Source organism: Lepidochelys olivacea, assembly GCF_965140295.1.
Source record: "Lepidochelys olivacea isolate rLepOli2 genome assembly, chromosome: 1".
Taxonomy (NCBI): domain Eukaryota; kingdom Metazoa; phylum Chordata; order Testudines; family Cheloniidae; genus Lepidochelys; species Lepidochelys olivacea.
In genome coordinates this window covers 249,580,917-249,594,075 of record NC_140411.1, presented here as the reverse complement: position 1 = coordinate 249,594,075, position 13,159 = coordinate 249,580,917, and positions in this window count along the sequence as shown.

Sequence of the window (13,159 nt, the reverse complement as noted above, 5' to 3'; positions counted from 1 at the left end):
ATCAGCACCAGTGGCCTACCATCAATCTACTTTTTTTAGTACTTTTTCCTACTGCCTTTAATAATCCCACGTTGCTTTGTTCTTGTGCATTTGATTTTATCACGTGGAGAGTGTTAGTCATACTATGTTGTTATTATTTATTATTTATACTGTGTAACACATTAAGAGCTTCAAGTAGGAACCTTAATGCTGCCAACCGAGAACCAGAACTAGAATTAGAGCCAAGAGTTACCACCTAATACACATGGTATGGGTGGGGTTTTTTTTTGTTTGCCTGTTTTGTTTTTAAATAAAAGAGAGAATGCAATGCTGGTAAGAGATAATGGATTGGGAGGAATAGAGGAGAAACCTACTATTCACACTGTACCTCCTTGCTCTTTGGGAGGGTCCACATCCATTGATTAATGTAATTCATATTTTGTGGTCCTGCACCATCTTTGTTTTCTCTGCTTAGCCCATCAGAAAGGAGGCTAATCAGTGTTAAATGTAACAGTGCTTTTGATATAGAATTCTGTTCACTAAGGATCGCTACCACTATTCCATTTTGCAGAGGCTACCAGACAGCCTTTAGCTGGTACTTCCAGTCACTATCAACATAAGTCCAAGTCAAATTAGTGACCTAGATGTGAAGGGCTCTGTTTTCTCATTGGCCAACCCTTAAACCATCCAGACCTCTGGGTGGGTCATTCCTGTAGTACAGACAGTCTAACTAAATTTGTATTTGTAAATACAAAAAAACATGCCCCTTTCCAAGGAATGTGTACTTATGCCATTTTTTGCACCAACTTTTGTGGGTTTTTTTTCAGAAAAAGCATGCGTGTTTTGATTCTTTCTGTTATTGTTTCTCTGTTGATCTTGTTGATATTTTTTTAGCAGAATATGATGATAGTTCTTCACATCGTTTGAAGCTTCCATCTGAAGAATCCTGAAGTTCTGCAATGCTGTTGAGCCTCAGACCTTTGATGCTGTATGCCCTCTGTATGGAAATGAACTAATATTTGGCAGGGGATAAGTAACTGGCAGCTGAACAGTTCTCACTAAAAGTCATCTTCTCAGTTCATGCTTTCTCTTTCTCCCTCAAAAGGCACAAAAATGCTATCTAGTTTGCATATGCTTGTTATACAAAGACTGGATACTGCTTCCATTCAAGCCAATTGAAAAATTCCCATTAACTTTCACTGTATAGGTTCAAGCCCCTAATGCTTAGACAGAGAACTAAAGAACTATAACCCAGACAACTTAACAATATAAAACAATTATATCACAAATAAAATGGCCTTAAATCATTACAAAAGTTACATTTTCCTCAAACCAAAGTACAATTTCTCTACTTCCCAGTGACTTTGAAAGGCTGCACATTAGATCCAAGCTTTCAGAGATTTGACACTAGTAAAAGATTTAAGTTAAAAACTAAATGTTACAAATGACACATATGTGTTTTATAGTTTAAATATATCATATATAATATTTGTTCTAAATATTTATGTAGAACATTCTATTTTAAAAAAAATACTTTGCAATATTAATTTAAGAAACATCATAACTTTTCCTCTTTAATAAATTTTGTATTTATTTAAAAGAAAGAAAAGTCCACAAAGTTTTTAACTCAGTTACCATTCTTATATTTTAAGGAATGATGTTCTAAATAACCCCCTTTTAAAAATAACTTTTTACTTCTTATTTTGGGAGTGGTAAGAGGCATATTTACTGAGCCACAAGCTTTTCATTGGACCCAGGATGAAAATAACTTTGCAGGATCATTTCTAATAAAACATTACTCTGAAATACAACTCACACATTCAAAGTGACCTTTGGAAAGCAAAAACCAAAACATTTCCCTTTCGATGGACTATGCACATCAGGGAGGGTCTTGGCAGCTGGGAAGATGGTCAGATTGGGCCATATGTCACATAAAGGGGATGGGCCTGGAGCACATATCACTAGCTAAATAAGAATTAATTTCTCTTCTTTCCATGCCCTGCATATCTTTCAGCACCCTCAGAACAAAACAAAAATCACACACACCAATCCACTTCCTCTCCTGTCTTAATGGTGACTTTAAGGTCCAACTGTCTATGTGCTGAGCCCCAACCTACTGTCTCCTGCTATCACCTGTGCAGTAGAAATATGAGACACTGAAAGGTCCAAACACTTGTGCAGTAGTACAGGTGACCTCAAAAGGCTGATGGAGGTGGCACATCAGGATTCACTAATAGAAACCAGTGAGTCCTGAAGTGAAGTCATCATTAAGATAAGAAAGGGAGCAGGCAGGAGGCAGCTATGGAAGAAGGAGATAGAGAGGCAGGGGTTGGATAGAATATTAGATGGAGAGAGAATGAAGCAGGGACAGAAGCCACCAGTGAAGGGGGAAGAGAGGCAATGTGTATGGGGAATAGGAGGCTGTGGAAAATGGGAAGGTGAGGGAGGAGAGAGAAGTAGCTGCATTGCCTGATTTGTTTTGCTGAAACAGGGATCAAATACCATACTTGATCGAATCAGCCAAGACATTTCTGTTAACTTCGGTTTCCACTTATGCGTCTCATAGCTTTGATTAATGCAGTCATGCAAATATCTAGTTTCTAAAAAAAAGTCTATCATTAACAATTCAGATGGATCAGCTTTTAAGTGCTAAATGGTTGTAGATTTCTTGTATTATACTTCCACTTGATGGTCACATTTCATATTCTACAACTGCTTAAGTGGGTACAGAGCACAGCTTAGAGAACTTACTGGGGCTGAAGGAAGGGGAATTTCAAGGATTCCACATAAAACAGTTTGATCTGGTGTCCAGACAGTTATACAGCCTGGTTTTAGAAGTTTCTTCCACAACTCCCAGGCTTGCATTTTCTGTCCTTGTTTCCTTGAGCTTTCCCTCTGATCCCAGCACCTGCTGTAATTTGATTTTTCCCCCCACCACTTTCAAGGAAGTGAGGTTCTCCTTGCATCTCTGATCTAATGTTAACAGATTAGCAAGTGAATGCATCCGATCTCTGAGGGGTTTTTTTTTTCCCTTCAGTTTTTACCTCCTTCACGGAACAGCAAAAGTCATTAGAGATTATATGGGTCTGGAGTAAGAAAGCTATAAAACAAAGACGACGCTAAATCAATATAGGGACTCAAATACAGAAACTGCAGCTTTGGAATGGGACGGTGAAATAATGTTGCCCAATCAATGGTCATTGCTGTAAGAGATGTTGGTTGTATTGATTTTATGATTATTTCTGCTATTTCAGCTGGGAATTCGTTGCAACCATTCTATGGTTGTTAAAGTAGCTGATTGGAAACAATCCTTGTAGCTTCTGTGAAGGAGACTGGACATTTCCTCTCCATTTAATCATCTTCAAGCGGGCTGGCCTACGAGCCAGCCCAGCCTCCACATCTTCACTGTTTCTTTTCACAGTCGTCTGGGGTAACAGAGTATTAAGTGGTAAGAGTAAAGAACAACAATTTGTCACTGTGATGGGGCAGTCTGCTTCCTTAAGGGTAGTGATGCCCCTTTACTGATGTACAGGTTTTCCCTGAGCTGGAGAATCCCCAGAAAGAAAGAAAAAGGCAGGAGTTCCTCAGCACAGGAGAAAACCTGTCTAGGAGAGGGGAAGGCTTCTTTAGCATAAGCAGGGATTGCTTAAGCACATGGAATTCACATGCACTGGAGGAGTGGAGCTTACCTGTTATATGCTCCATGCCCTCTACCACCTATGCTGCTCCCCCTACCTGCCTGATGCCCCTCCAAAGTCCACCAACATCCCATGCTTTTCCCTGTTATTCCACTCCAGATATTCCCCAACACACAGCCTACCTGTCCAGATAGAAATTTTCAGTTGATGGATATGTGTCAATTCATGTTGTGAAAACTGTTTGTCAGAATTGTGTGTTAAATTTTAGCCAGGGATTTCATTTGTTTTTAATATATGTTCTTCAGCGATGCATTGAATGCTGTTTGGTTTTTAATGGAAGTTTTATACTGTAATATATAGATACGAAGGTTGAGTACTGATGGGGTTAATACCACAATTAATAGTCTGTCGGTGGTAAAAAAAGACTTGCTTACATTTGGTTTCCTCTAAGATGCAATCTGCTTGTCTAGCATGTAGGAATCAGGCAATTGAAATACTCTACGGTTATCATTTCTGTGAGTATCTGCGAATGCTTAAGATGCAATAGACCACAGACAAAATTTCTGGTACAATGTTCAATGATCTCTCAAAGGCTTTTGATGCTGTGGATTGCTTGAAGCCGTCAGTTACACTAAAGGCTTCTGGACATGGGTATTCCTGTTCTAATTTGATATGACGACTTCTCCCTACAAAAGACAACAATTTGTTTCAGCAAATGAATACAACTCCCAGATACTCCCTAATGGGGAAGTTCTGTAGGGCTCCATCTCAGATCCATTTTTTATTTCTGTTTTTATAAATGAATTGTATGTTTTGTAAATATTCTAATATATATCTATACTCGGAAGGCATTATTATTTATTATAAAGAGAGCTTTTATTTGATGGCATGTTGGACTTAACTAGCAGTTTGATTTTGACAAGATACAGAGAGAATTTATACCTGGGCCTTGGTCAATACCAGGCAACAGAGCAGTGTCTTGAAAAATGACACAATGTATAAGCAGGGTGGCTAACAGTAGAAACAAGCCAAGAGGCTATGGAGTGCTACTTTCCAGCAGTCAATAATGACTGCAAGATTCTCACGCTTTTGGTTGATATTTTGTATTTTATTTTTTAAAGTGTGAATTTAGTGTTTGTGAACAGTGCTAGACTGAAAGTCCATCCATTGCCTTTTGTCTGCGTATTATTATCATAGTGCCTATTTTGATTGTAAGCACTTTCGGGCAAGGCTGGGGAAGAGACTGTTTTTTTCTTCTGTGTTTGTAGAGTGCCTAGCACAGTGGGGTCCTGCTCCATAACTCGAGCTCCTCAGTGCTATGATAATATCAATAATAATAAAAACAGACACAGAACAGCCCAGCAGCAGCAACACGAGCTTCCCCATGCTGCACCATCTTTTGGGTAATAGGATAGATCAGTCTCCACTTGGATTCAGCCTTTGGTCTTTCTCCTACGCCAGTTGTGATCATGGTTATTGACATAAACACGAGCCTGTAGAGAATGTCAACTCACTTCATGCAGATTGCTGAACAGCCCTCAGATGCTAATAGCTTTTGGTCACTATTGACCCAAGCTAGATTTGTCGTGGCAACAGAAAAGGTTCTATGGCCCATTACCAATCTCTCTGAACCATCCCATGTCCCTGTTTCATTTAGGGAACTATGGCAGCCTTAATGTTGAATTTCTTGGCAGTTGGTTTGTGTGCCATTGATTATTTAAGCAGTCTTCAGTATGATGTTAACTTTTTTAGTTCACATTAGCTATATGTAATTCAACTACTGCCCTTAAAGAATTGAGACTTATTTCTAGAGACCGCTTCTGCCTTTTTTGGTAAGTGGTGCACTTAGGTGAAGAAATATCCATTCAGGCACATCCCATCTTTGTTTATACATGTTCTTGGTAATGCTTTTAAAATGTAACCTATGATTCAATCTGCTGAAAACAAAATAAGTCCTCAGGTCAGCAGTGTACTTAAATACATTTTTAAGTTGATCCCTTTTCACTAAACGCTTAAAATTAAGCACTTGGTTAAGTGCTTTGCTGAACTGGGGCCTAATATGCATTATCCTATGCTGAATCAGGTATACAAAGATTCTCCAGGGACTAAAACCTAAGGTCCTCACTAAGTATTTACTTAGGCCCAGCTTCACAAAGGAATTTAGGAGTCACAACACCTAACTTTTAGGTGCCTAGAAAAATCACTGGAACAATAATGGAATCCACAAAACCTGATTTAGGTGCCTAGGCTCCCTATACAAGGAATAGGGAGATAGACACATTAAAATATAATCCACAAAAGCCAGCACACTAGGTGGGGAGCTGCCTAAACTAGCCAATGGGAGATGCCAACAAGAGGGTTGTGTCCTTAGCCCCACCCCTCTCAGTGTTAAGTACCTAAGTCAGGGCTGCAGGGAGACAGATATCTACCTCAGCGCTATGAGCTGGGTTAAACTTTGTTATGGGTTGAGCTAAAACATGGTTGAAACTCATGTGTGAATGTGCCCTTCACTTAAGATAGCTGTAGAGTGCAGTTAAGGGGCCACATCTAAAACAAGGCATAATGGAGTCTGCCCAGAAACTAGCACCATTTGGGCAGAGAGTTTCTCTGTGGATTGTTCTGACCAGTTTGGTGTCTGCAGGTATGGGGAAAAAAGTACAGGTGAGCAAACAGACAAGAAACTGGCAGAGACTTAGAGGCAATGAAAAAAAAAAGACCAAGCAGGAGCCTATAAACACAGCATAACCTTGGGAGAAGCCCAGACAGAGCTCTGGGGTCTGGTGCTGGCTAAAGAGGCTTGGGGCTGTAAGCAAAGCAGCTATCCCTTGTTCTTGGTTTCTCCTGCATTTGGACAAGCAGGACTTTAAATAAACAATAGCATTCAAAAAATACCAGACTTCATCAATTTCTACTCCCATGTGGAGCACCCCAAGATCCCCTAACTCTGATTAGCTGCTTGGGTTGAAAAAGGACAATATGTGCTTGTGATCTACAGCTGAGAACCCTCTCATGGAGTCAGGTGTCTAAGCCATTTTTTGTGAGAATAGGTGATGTAGTTGGAGCTGGAAGCGGTGCCTCCCTTATAACTTGGTAGTCCAGTGGTTAGAGATCTCACCTGTGTGAGGGCAGACCCAAGTTCTAGTCCCCCTGTGCCGGATGGGAAGAAAGGATTTAAACAGGGGTCTTCCACCTCTCAGGAGGTTGCTTTAACTACTGGGGTCTGGGTGATTCTGATAGGGATTGAGATGAATCTCTCCTGTTGATGCTCCTCCGCTTTGGAGAAATACCTAAATAGTCATGGGGCCAGAGAGTGAAAGAATGACTCCATAGCCTGTGATTGGGGAACAGAGAGGGGAAGTAGGAGACCCAGGATCCAGCCCCCCTGCTCCAATGAGTCTGTACTTCATTATGTACAGTGGAACAGCTTCAAGAGGCAAGACAGAGGGAGACTTCTACGCCCACATCATAATATCCAATAGCTCAGTGGTTAGGGCACTCATGAGAGGTGTGAGACCCCTGTTCTCTCCCCAGCAGCCAGAGGGAGGAATTGAACTGCGGTCTCCCACATCTTGGGTGAGTGCTGTAACCAGTGGACTAAAAGTTATAGGGGATACACCTCCTCCTCAATTCTGAATGGGGCTCAAGCCAGTAGGCAGCCTCCGAGCACACCTACCAGCTCAGGCCCCATAGGCAAGATAGATCTTCTCCCAGTTCATGGATCACACTGGGGCTTAGGTAGGACAGGAGACAAGCATCCAGATGCCTAGATTTCAGAGTAGCAGCCATGTTAGTCTGCATCCGCAAAAAGAACAGGAGTACTTGTGGCACCTTAGAGACTAACAAATTTATTTGAGCATAAGCTTTTGTGGGCTACAGCCCACTTCATCGGATGCATAGAATGGAACATATAGTAAGAAGATATATATATACACATACAGAGAACATGAAAAGGTAGAAGTAGCCATACCAACTGTAAAAGGCTAATTAATTAAGATAAGCGATTATCAGCAGGAGAAAAAAACATTTGTAGTGATAATCAAGATGGCCCATTTAGACAGTTGGCAAGAAGGTGTGAGGATACTTAAGATGGGGAAAGAGAGTCAATATGTGTAATGCCTAGAGTGAGGCACTCTACACATGGCTGGAGGCAGAAAAGTAGGCACCTAGGGAACTTTTAGTGAATGTTTAGGGGCCACATGAATTTGGGCACCTACAGAGTTAGGCAGCAGCTGAAAGTGAGTTTTGTGGATCACAGTCGCACCTAAAGCTGGGGTTTAGGTCCCTGCCTCCCTTTATGAATCTGGACCTCAGTTCTTATGCAGGTATTAGTCTAAATTAAATCAGTGGGTCATACTGGGTGCTCAGCATTTAAAAAATAAAATAAAAAAAATCAGGCCACTTCTTTAATTGCTTGAATATAAAGCCTAACTTAAGTCACCCACTTCTGAAATCTTGGCCTGAGCAACCCTATCAATCTGTATCCAGGCAAGAATTGTAATGAAACAATAGGTTCCTTATATGTTTACTTTTACCTTTGCTGCAAAAGAAGCGTTGCAGCTGTGTCAAGTTTCTTCGTTTTTTCCAGACTGAATGCATTCTGCTTCTGATACTGCTAAAAGGTCTATGTACTGAAAAAGCCCAGAAGACAAGCAACATAGGAGAATGGGGCATACCCACTGAACTCCATCAAATATTTACAAATGGGTTTAAGAGCAGTGGGATGAAGTAAAGAACTTTCAGATTTAGACAAAACACCATAATGGATATAAGCCCCTCCCGCATTTCTTATCCCTTGGAGAGGTTTGTTTTCATAGACTCATAGCAGCTAGAGATGCTAGCACATCTCCCCTCCCCCACAGCATAGACTTGTTCCCTACACTGTGTCCAGCTGTGTCCAAAGCTTTGTCCAGTCTAGCTTTGAATGAATGGCTCAAGCCAAGGAGGTGTAATCCACAGTCCACTATATAACCACCTTGGAAAGTTTCCCCCACTATTCAGCCTAAATTATCCTTCTCAATTTCATTAAACAGTTAATACTTGTAGAGTATTAAGATTCAGCAGCGGCAGCAGAATCAGCAACCCGTTAGTCCTATTTATATCCCCTTAGACAATTCTAAACAATCCCTCAGCTGCATTGATGTTTAGAAGCTTCAAATATTTGTAAACAATTATGTCTCTATTTAGTTAGCATTTAACCACATGGCTCGTTTTATTCTATGATCATAAATTAATCCTTTTGGGACTAATAATTTTTAGTCCTCCCCCCCCCTGCCATATTCCCCAACACAGATTGGTTTTGAAGGGGGCAAGAAAGTGCACAGGGAACAGGAAATGAGATATCAGGCTGTGCAACCTTTACACCTCCTCTTTCACCAAGCTGATCTGTCCCCGAAAGGTCAGTCTTAAGGCTCTGGCCCAAGATGTATCTACCTAGTCTAATTCTGGCCTGTTATAAAAATTACAAAGGTTATGTAAACCATTTGTTTTAATTTACTCCTCCATTCTTACTAAGTCTTGTTTTTAATTAGACCTTTGAGTCTAAGGCTGTTATAAAGGAATTTCATGCAAGTAGTTTTGGAGACATGAAACAGCCTCCAACCCCTAGAAGATGTTGCACAGGAAGAGTGCCTGCCCTTACACTCAGGATTCTCAGTCAAGAGGGCACAGGCCAAACCTTCTCTTTACTGCCTAAAAAGAAGGGCGTATTTTTTACCTCAGGGTAACTAACACACAAGCTAGCCTGAGGTACAAACACAGTGAAGACAAGGTTTTAATTTACCACAAGGTGAGGTCAACCCTCTACCCGTGCCTGCGTTTGATCTTGCCTAATTTATCTCATGGTAAAAAAGTGCTTTGTTTTTCACGGTGTTTTCATGTTGGGATTGCTCACAAGTAATAGCTGCCTGGAGGACTTTTTTTTTTTAAGACCTTTTTTTAGTAGGGAAGACAAGGCTTCAGAGATATTCTCTGATAAGCTGTGTTGCTTGGAGGGCTCCAATCCAAGAGCTGTACAAGAAGTGTCCAATGACCACACACGGGAATAGAATTCTGAGGCTAAAGTGACATTCCCTCCACATTTTGTGTTAAAAAAAAAAGTATGCAAAACTGTCTTAACTCAAATCACTAAGGGAATGTGTGTTTACACTTAAAAGTTGCAGATACATTTACCATTTAAAACAAAATGTTTGAAAATCACCTCCCTCCATCCCCACTTACCAATTAAGTCCAGAGTGAGCAGCTTCTGGAAGGGAACATCTCGAAACCTAAAGCAGAACAGTGAATGCAGAGTGCCATACAGCTTGTTTCAGGTGTTACTGGTGTCATCAACTCTTGTGTGAAAAGAATTACTCTGAAATCAGGTTTTGAAGTGTATTTTCCATTGTACATTGTGGATTTGCTCCTGTTACAGCCACCATAGCCAGCCATTGGCAGAGGTGCATAAGTGCAGACCCTAGTGTAGACAGGCAAAGCTGCTATTTGCACAAGTAGGAGCTTACCTCTGCTTTGAGTGGGACATACTCTACCAGTGCAGGTAGCATCTTAACGTCAAAACACTTCTTTGGGGTAGGTAAACATTCCAATTTATAGATGGGAAAACTGACGCACAGTGACACAGAGTAAACAGCAACTCACTGGCAGAACTAGGGACATATTCCAGATCTCCAGCTACCCAATTCTGCACTCAAACTAGTAGAACAGAATACACTCTCCCCCTCCCCCCGCAGCCAGGTGAATTATTTTAAATTTAACATTTATCATGAATGATGCACACATGCCTAGGGTGTGAAAAAAGTTATACTTGTTCTTTTCCCCCCTCTACTATCACAGTAATATACAAGTTATTAATAATCAATTTGCCCCACATTTTCAGTAAGTGGTGCTAGTCATGGCTACATTCACAATAGTATTTATTTTAACTTCTTCACTGTTTCCAAAAGAAACCTGCATTTATTAAACTATAATAGGAGGCTGCATGATATGTAAAGATAGACAACACTGGATCCCATAAGGTAGGGCTGTGCAAGGTCAATTATTTTGCTCAAAGAAAGTCCTCAGTGTGTCTCTGTCAAAGGAGATACTTGCCCTGTTGTGCCTTCTTCTGGCCAAATATGGTTTGGCAGCACCCTGCCTCAATTTCTCCTTCATTCAGGGCCCCTTAAAAAGTCCACATAGGCCGGATATTCAAAACATTCCCCCCCTCTGATTTGTTAAGTCCTACAAGAAGTCTTTCAAAAGCAAACTCAGACATATGAAGTCTTCACCCTGGTTTCAGCTGGGCTCTGTCCCTCCTCCCTGAGGATCTTTCCTTCCTTTAAGTTCATTTCATTCACTCCCATCTAAAGCTAGACACTGCTTTTCCTCCCTGAGGGTCTGTCTCTCAGCACCTCTTACCTAGTTTGGCCTTCCCTACAAGCTCTCCCAGCTGGTGCTTTTCCCCTGCTGACTCAGCAGCCTTCTTACTAGCTGCAGTTTCAACAGGCATCTGCCAGCCACCTGCAGCTGTCTCCCGCCTCCCAAGGCCCAGTTGCTTTCCCGTAAACCCTATTGAGCAGCAGGTAATCAGTCCAGGTGCACTGGATCCTTCTCCCTTTTAGAGGGGCAAGTCACCCTGTTACTCTCTCATTATGATACAAACAAGTAAGTTTTAAAGAGCCTCATGAACCCTATTTTAGAACATTGCTACCCTTAAAAATACCGCCTTAACTCAAGGTTGCTGTTACTGTCATAATATACAAATGCATTCAAAAGATCAAGGCTGGATTTTCAGATATAGAGAAACATATTTCTTTATACTTTGTAATGTTTTGCTAGATCTCAGTGTCACACTTCCTCTGACAGTCATGCCTCACTTGAAATAAACCGTGACACTGACCCTCCTACCTTGTGATATAAATTGCCCAAGATACCTCGATAAACCTGTTCAGGATACAGATGAAAGCTGACATTTTGCTTGCAGGTCCTTATTTAAAGGTCAATGAACTGAGTTTGTCACCATCAAGAGCTGGAGCATAGGTGTAACATTATTTCAGGTGCAACATTATTTCAGGTGCACTCAGCCTCCATGTCATCTAAATATCAAAGTAAGGTAATTCCACTGTAAAAACAACTGTAGATCTAAAGTCTAAGGTTATACAAGGGGGAAGCACGCTGTAATAAAAAAACCTGCAGCATCCAGTCTCATACCCTGGCTCAGCTGACTCTGCCTCACAGGGTGGCTGCAGGCCTAAAAAATGCAAAGTAGACATTCTGGCTTAGGCTGGAGCCCAGTTTTTGAGCCCACTCCCTCACAGGGTTTTAGAGGCCAGGCACCTGAGTCCAAACATCTCCACTGCAATTTTTAGCCCCAAAAGCCCTTGTCAGCTGATCTGGGCCAGCTGTGGCCAAGTCACAGTTCTTATATTGCAGTGTAGAGAATCTTAGAATCGCTCTTTCTCAGCTCTCCATCTGTAAAATGAGGATAGTTACACTTCCCTACCGAATGGGGGCATTGTGAGGATAAATGTACTAATCATTATGAGGTACTCTGATACTACAGTAAAGAGGACCATAAAAATATTTCAGATAGATAAAGCCCCTTTACGATAAGAGAGATAGGGCTGCTGGGAGGTGATTTCTGGGGGAAATCTATGCCTTTGAAACTCACTGCCCTGCAGTTTCAGTTCATAGCCTAAGTTTATTATTCAGGGCATGCTGCAAGAACCATCTCTTCTCTCGGCCCTGCAAGGAGTTGGGAGTGGGGGCGACTGAGAGGAGGGTAGTGGTTGTTTGCGTGTAGGTGCTGGAGTTGGTTTATTATTTTTTAGACATTTGCCAAAGGTGGCCAGAATTTGTGATGGGTGCTCATTTGTATACTGTAGTATGAATTGGAAAAAATATTACATAATTTATTAGTGGAGATTTTTAAATGCTCAAAAGTCTAGAAACAAAGTTAAAGTCTCCTCTCCAACTGTATCTCAGCACTCTAAACACACATATAGTTAGTGAGAGAGAGAGAAAACCTAGTTGATTACTGTTTGCCAGGGAAGACACCATAAAATAAGGATTAAGTAATATAAGATACATAGAAAATCTCATGTATTGGAATACTAAACACTAGAGCTGCACAAGGAGTGGATGGTAAGCTCCAGAAGCCATATTTTTTGAATTTGGATTGTCTATATAAAACCTCATCCCTAACATGACCATGAATGCATAGACCCACACACGAATTTCTACTGGGTATCTCCAGTTGGAGCATACCTATCAAGTTACCCCCATTCTCAAGTTCATGTGGTATAGATACACAGGGAAGAGTACAACCCCTGATGATTTTTACATTCAGCGTGTGTCTGTATGTTCCAGGGTATGCAGAAGATGTTTATTTCAGTAGGTGCCTCTGGAGTTTGAAGGCTTGCTACGTACTACATTCTCCCCCATCATGCACACAAGCCTTTTAACTTGGCCCTCTCCTGCTAATTCACTTGCCACATCCAGGAAGGCAGCCAAGGGAGTACTGTTAGCAGTACATTGTGCAAGTGGGGAAAGAGCTGTGCCTATAGGCT